Source organism: Schistocerca americana, chromosome 1 (assembly GCF_021461395.2).
Source record: "Schistocerca americana isolate TAMUIC-IGC-003095 chromosome 1, iqSchAmer2.1, whole genome shotgun sequence".
NCBI classification, from domain to species: domain Eukaryota; kingdom Metazoa; phylum Arthropoda; class Insecta; order Orthoptera; family Acrididae; genus Schistocerca; species Schistocerca americana.
Window position 1 is genome coordinate 983665353 of NC_060119.1, and position 6532 is coordinate 983671884.

The following is a 6532-nucleotide window of genomic DNA, read 5'->3' on the forward strand; positions in this document are numbered from 1 at the left end:
GTTAGTTAGGTGAGAAAAAAATTATGATCCATGCAAGATAATGATACAGATTCCAATCTAGCAGCATGATCCCAAGACGACGTAGTTGTCTACGAGATAATTAGCAAATGAATAAGCAGTTGGCTGACATGTGATGCAACTGCACTGTTTAAAGCTTCAAGTGGGGCTTGCAGTGGGGTGATACTTGTGTGGAGCACCAGAGATATATAATGAATGTTTGCTTTATTATTGTTTACTGAAACAATGATTTAGCTCATATAATAGAAGTTTATTTTATCATTGTCGAATTATACTAAGACTAAACTGTGATTTTTCTCATACATGTTTACCACAGTAACATAAAAACAGCTATTCTTTATATGTTTACAAAGTGCACCACACTCCCACTCATGTTATAAGAAATGGCGCACCCACTCTAGGGTTAATTTCCCACTGGTTTATACATAGTGCAGTTGGACCTCCGTCAGAGGGATGGGGTAGGTGTAGGTTGGGGAAAACTGGCAACAGCACGTGATAAGTGGGAGGGGGAAAATTTGGCAACAATGTAGGCTGTTCCAGAATGCCCTCAGCTATACTACTCACAATCATTGCTTTTAACCTTGCTTTGTTCACTTTGATGTAACTCCTTCATCCCAAGTAAATAATTTCCCATGGCTTTGATTAAATTTGCATGTGCTAAGTAAGCGTTGAAAGTATATCGAGGGAGAGGTTTTTGAACTTGCTCCTAATACTCAGTCGTAAAGAGTTGAGTACAACGACTACCCAGAAGGCAGCAGATAGTCTCCTCTCGCAGAAACTCCTCGTTGACAAATGCAGCAGGCAAAGCCTGTTTCAGTCTCACTTGGAAGGGATGTGTTAAAACAATTCTCGTACCGAAACAGTGGTGAAGCCAGTGCTCTCCATTGTGGAGGAGGGAGCCCCACTAATGAATTTCGACTTCTAAAAATTAGTCTAACGAAATATAAATGAGATAGAATTCGTACCTTTAAATAAGAGGTCTTTATAACTTCATTGAAAAACATTGTATTTCGTAAGGGAGAATATGGCCTTTGTTTCACTCTGAGAGTACTAATTTCAGAGAGCGTCACTCGAAAGCACTGGGGGTGCCTGTTTCACAATGCCACCGGCGGTGGTGTTACGTAAAGATCCGACCATTTTATTTGCTAAGAACCCTCAACAGAAGTAATCAGTTATTCCTATCGGCAGTAGGTGCGACTACTGTGGAGGGGTATCTGCGGATGATCACAGGTGAACGTGGCGTGAAATGAGAGATAACGGGAGTGGCACACAGCTGAACATGATGAAGACACTGTAATTACAATTGTCTATGAATAAATTACCACATATTGCTATTTGTTTAGCTCACGGATGAAGCCTAGGTGGTAGCCAGAGATGAACCTCCGTCGCACTCTCCCTATAACCCCGTTGCTGCCATATTCGACTAGCTTTTTATGGTCGCTTCATAGCAAATGGTCCATTTCATGCTTCGTACACGACGATAAATGAAAGATATTTATGCGTACAATGACTGTCCTCTGTTCTTCCATTAAAACGAATACGCAAATATGCCTTTCGTGTTTGTATCCTGTCATCTCAGAAAGTTTACGATATTAAGTACTTACATTTCGTTAGGTAGGCGCTATTGTATAAATTACGAGCCATAGACAGCGTATTTTACGACGTTGTAAGCCATTAATAATTTGTTCCATTTGCAGCTAAAAGAAATCTGTGAAGATGATACATTAGTTGTCTCCAATCCTCTAACGTGCACCTGTTTTAGACGCACACGTTATCCATTTCGTTATCAATCTGTGCCCTAGGCAGTGATGAATCTTAATAGAGAAAAATGTTACAAAAAGAAAAACATGGAAGAGAAAACGAATGCCAGCTACAGAAAGAAATTCCTGTCTAACTTCATTAACGTAACAGGTGACACTTTACTTTTCCTTAAGGGAGACGGCAGATGCCCTAACAATGACGCCATCTGTTTCACGAAAACTTATAAAAAGGATTTGAAGAATAGGTTTCAGACTTGAGTCTTGCACTCCTCTCACCTACGGAAGGAAAAAATTAAGGAAGGAAGATTGGGTCTAACGTCTCGTCGACATCGAGGTCATTAGAGACGGAGCACAGGCTCGAATCGCTTCAAGGATGGGGAAAAAAAAAACATGCCCTTTCAAAGGAACCATGCCGACATTTGTGAGAAGAGCTTTAGAGAAATCACCATTAACCTAAATCTGGATGCTCGGGCGAAGGTTTGAACCGTCAACCTCCCCAATGAAGGTCCAATGTGCTAACCACTGCGCCACCTCGCTTGGAACTGCAAAGAATACATTACATTTTCGTATAATAGATTACTGCTATAGAGTAACTGGCAAGACGTCGGGGAATCAACCAAAGTTGTTGAAACGTACGTTTCGTGAAATTACATGGACGGGTGACGGAGATTATGAATATACATCAGTTAATCAATACGTAGTGTAACTAACAGTCTTGTAATGAAAAATTTTTGTTACAAATTAATTTCTTGTTTGTGCTAGTAATATTTATATATGTACAAAAAAAGACGTTGTTTGTCGTATAACTTTAATAGAACTGTAAAGAAACTGCGCTAACAGGAACAAGCAAAATTAACGAATATTGTATATGTATAGATACTGAGCTCCGCCGTTGAACCGAGATGAGTGAAGAGTCGCAGGATGACAATGGGCAGTTCTGGTAGCCGAGCGATGGTGTCGGAAGCTGGTTGCTTGGTGATTCTGCATTACCGCGAGGGCTGTTTGCTTCAAAATTCTGCATTACTACTGTGTCTGCGTTTGGGCTCCATTCAATGGTGGTTTGGGAAAACTTTCTCAAAAGTATAACGCTTGCGTGAGCAGCTACGACGGGAAATGTGGATTACTGGCGGTCATCATTGGCACGTCTGTGTAAGACAACGCTGCTCTCACAAGCTTTACAGCTTTCTCAGTTGTAAATGTGTGTAAAGCTACTGTATCTGTGAATCAAATATCAGCTGGTTTAAATTGATTTAGACTGCAATAGTTATGCAGAGTCGAAGAGTCTTGCACAGGTATTTATTAGTAAGGACATCAACGGCTTGGCCGAATCTTTTACTAACAGAATCGGCCTTGTTCGGGATGTCCAATCACGCACAGGTCGTAATTTTTGAACATCATTTAAACATTCATTTATCTACACATAAAGTAATGTGGCCACGTGCGTATTCTGTGAGGTGAGCTGTTCGACATATTATACCTAGTCCACACGTTAACAGTTTGTATGTTCAGTGCAGTGACGACCAGAAACGCGTCCAACTCAAAGCTTGTTACCCAGAGCGACTGCGATCGAAGATAACGTTTCAAATACAGTATCAGTTTCTCCGTGTTCAGAAAAGCCTGTTTTCTCGCAACTGTGTATTCCGTTAACGAAAGACCGCTCCAGTTGCTGACACGTACTTCATTGAGTCCACGACTGTTACACGGAACACACAGAATTAAAAAGAAAAAAAAACAACAACATAGGAAGTAAATACACTTTCGCAGCTCACTTCAAACGAGATAGTTACACATTGCACAGCTTCATAATTCCTCGTAAAGTGAAGAATGCATATTTCATGTATTAAAAACCAGTAATTTAGACCTACTTTATCAGTCCTGCGAAAAGACGCTTAATGGGCGATGCAAACTATGAAACATCAGTTTCTGGGACATCTGCAGCGCCGTTACTGATCACGTTCTTTGAAGATACTACAAAGATTTTTGGTTTCTTGTTTTCAATTTATTGGATTTTGGGCCGTGTCTATTCAGTCATCTCAATAGTAATGTCAGTTATGACTATACGAAAGTGAGGACAACACAACGCCCAGCCTTCGAGCGGAGAAAATCTGCGACCTGGTCGGGAATCGACGCCGGGCTCCTTCGCTTAGCAGTCCGCTGCGCTGACCGTGCAGCTAGGAAGACCGACAAGTACGACAGAGGTTCGTAGCCGCATCTAGATGTTGGCAAACATTGTCTTGTAAGCAGCCCACGTTGAGTCGAAGACATGCTAGCGCCTGCAACAGTCTTTTGTGTTAATTTATGCGCGCTCACGATAGAGGACATAACTTTACATTAGACCTGGATGCACCGCCCGCTGAAACTGTTTTTGATTTCTATTAAACCTAAAAATTACTTTTAACTTTTCACTGGTAAAAGTATGCAGTCAGAAAATTCGATCACCGGCCGCAGTGACCGAGCGGTTCTAGGCACTACAGTCTGGAACCGCGCGACCGCTACGGTCGCAGGTTCGAATCCTGCCTCGGGCATGAATGTGTGTGATGTCCTTAGGTTAGTTAGGTTTAAGTAGTTCTAAGTTCTAGGGGACTGATGAACTCAGAAGTTAAGTCCCATAGTGCTCAGAGCCATTTGAACCATTTTGAAAATTCGAACACGCCAGAATAAAACTCCTTCCAAAGCTTTTAAGGATGCCGGTACTTTTACTGCACCGAACTCCACAGTTTTTATAACCATGACTCGTCATTCTTCTTGCGACATCACTGAGCACATAACTTTTAAATCTCTCAGACCTTTACCGCTTTTACCATTTGACGTTGCTTCATAACAAAACAATGTAAGTTATAGCCTCCTTCTGTACTTACAGTTTACGTATGGAAACATCGTTTTCATCTCCTGTTACGTAAATATTTATGTATCGAACATGTTATGCGTTCATACGGCAGTTTCAGATCCACTTGACAATGGCCTGGATGTGAAGGCCGAATTCGGAAGTTGGCTTATATAAAACATTTATTAGAAACTGGAACGACTTTCATTAATTTACACAGTACCGCTGGCGAGCAGTTGCCTTTCCATATTCATAATGATTATTAGAAGTTGCACAGTTCCCCTAATTACACTATAATTACTATATGTTATACTATAATATACTGCTGGCGAGCAGTTGCCTTTCCATATTCATAATGATTATTAGAAGTTGCACAGTTCCCCTAATTACACCATATTTACTATATGTTATACTATAATATACTATTTAAATGTGAAAGAAACCCACAGAGTCCCTTGGAACTGCGTAGCCGTCGCAGACAAAGTAACGTCACATGCAACAGTCTGAACATTTAAAACAATGAATGTACACCTTTCATCATCACGTTAAGTTAGAGGAGATTTTATTCCCTCAATAACAGACTGAGAAAATTATTTTTCGTAAGCGATGACGCAGCGGACGAAACAAAATTTCCTGGGAAACTTTTATAAACCTGACTGAGCTTTTCACTCTGCAGCGGAGTGTGCCCTGATCTGAAACTTCCTGGCAGATTAACACTGTGTGTCGGGCCGAGACTCGAACTCGGGACCTTTGCCTTTCGGGGGCAAGTGCTCTACCGACTGAGCTACCCAAGCACGACTCGCAACCAGTCCTCACAGCTTCAATTCTGCCAATACCTCGTCTCCTACCTTCCAAACTTCACAAAGGTCCCGAGTTTGAGTCTCGGTCCGGCACACAGTTTTAATCTGCCAGGAAGTTTTTATAAACCTCTATTAACCGCCAAGCATAGACAGTTCGATAACCTAGTCAGAATGAAGGTACGAGGGCGTGCTGGAAAGTAATGCCTCCGAATTTTTTATACGAAAACTCTTAAATCTTTTTAAATAAAATAAAAGTTATTGACATTCTTAATGTGTACATTTTTATCTCTCAGCACAATCAGCCTGGCGACGAACAGATGTCTCCCAATAAGTTCGTTAATATCATCGCTGTAGAATGTTTGGCATTGTGGGCGGATCTACAACCTCAATGGAGTACATAGATTAAAAATCTTAAGTGGCAGGCAATCGGAGCGAAAATCTGCTTACAAGATTCCAGGAACTGGATTTTCTAGGCGTAATGTACGATTATTCTTTACATCCCTACGTATCGATAAAATTACGGTGAAAGAACTCACATAGATGCATACCAGCAATGATATAACCCACGCCTCATCTGTGGTGGCTCAAATGGCTCTGAGCACTATGGGACTTAACTTCGGAGGTCATCAGTCCCTTAGAACTTAGAACTACTTAAACCTAACTAGCCTAAGGACATCACACACATCCATGCCCGAGGCAGGATCGAACCTGCGACCGTAGCGGTCGCGTGGTTCCAGACTGTAGCGCCTAGAGCCGCTCGGGCCCCCCGTCAGGCCCCTCATCTGTGAATGGAACAGGAAAGAACCTTAAATACGGTGCAACAGAAACTGCTCTCCAAAGCCGAATTTTTGTGATTTGCAAAATGCAGACATTTATCCTAAGTAAAGGTATACTGCAAAAACTTAGAAAAGGATGAATTACACAAATTTTTTGCGGGGTTTAATCCCTATTAAATGTTAGCTACCGCTTAAGAGAACTGATTATGAGGCTGATGGTAGGGCAGAAGACAGAAAAGTAGTCTCATATAGTGTACGACATGCCGTCAACAAAAGTCATAAAAAGAGTAACGCGCGGAGTGCAAGTGAGGAGATACTATCCCAGTGTAAGATTTAGTACGTACAAATGTCACT

The 6532-nt window shown here is 41.4% G+C and overlaps 1 non-coding gene across 1 annotated transcript; it reads right to left on the bottom strand.

Moving 5' to 3' along the window:
- Nucleotides 1-5321: 5321 nt before the first annotated feature.
- Trnas-cga lies at nucleotides 5322-5396 on the bottom strand. Its single transcript has one exon. It is a non-coding gene; the product is annotated as a tRNA-Ser (tRNA).
- Between the last annotated feature and the right edge of the window lie 1136 nt (nucleotides 5397-6532).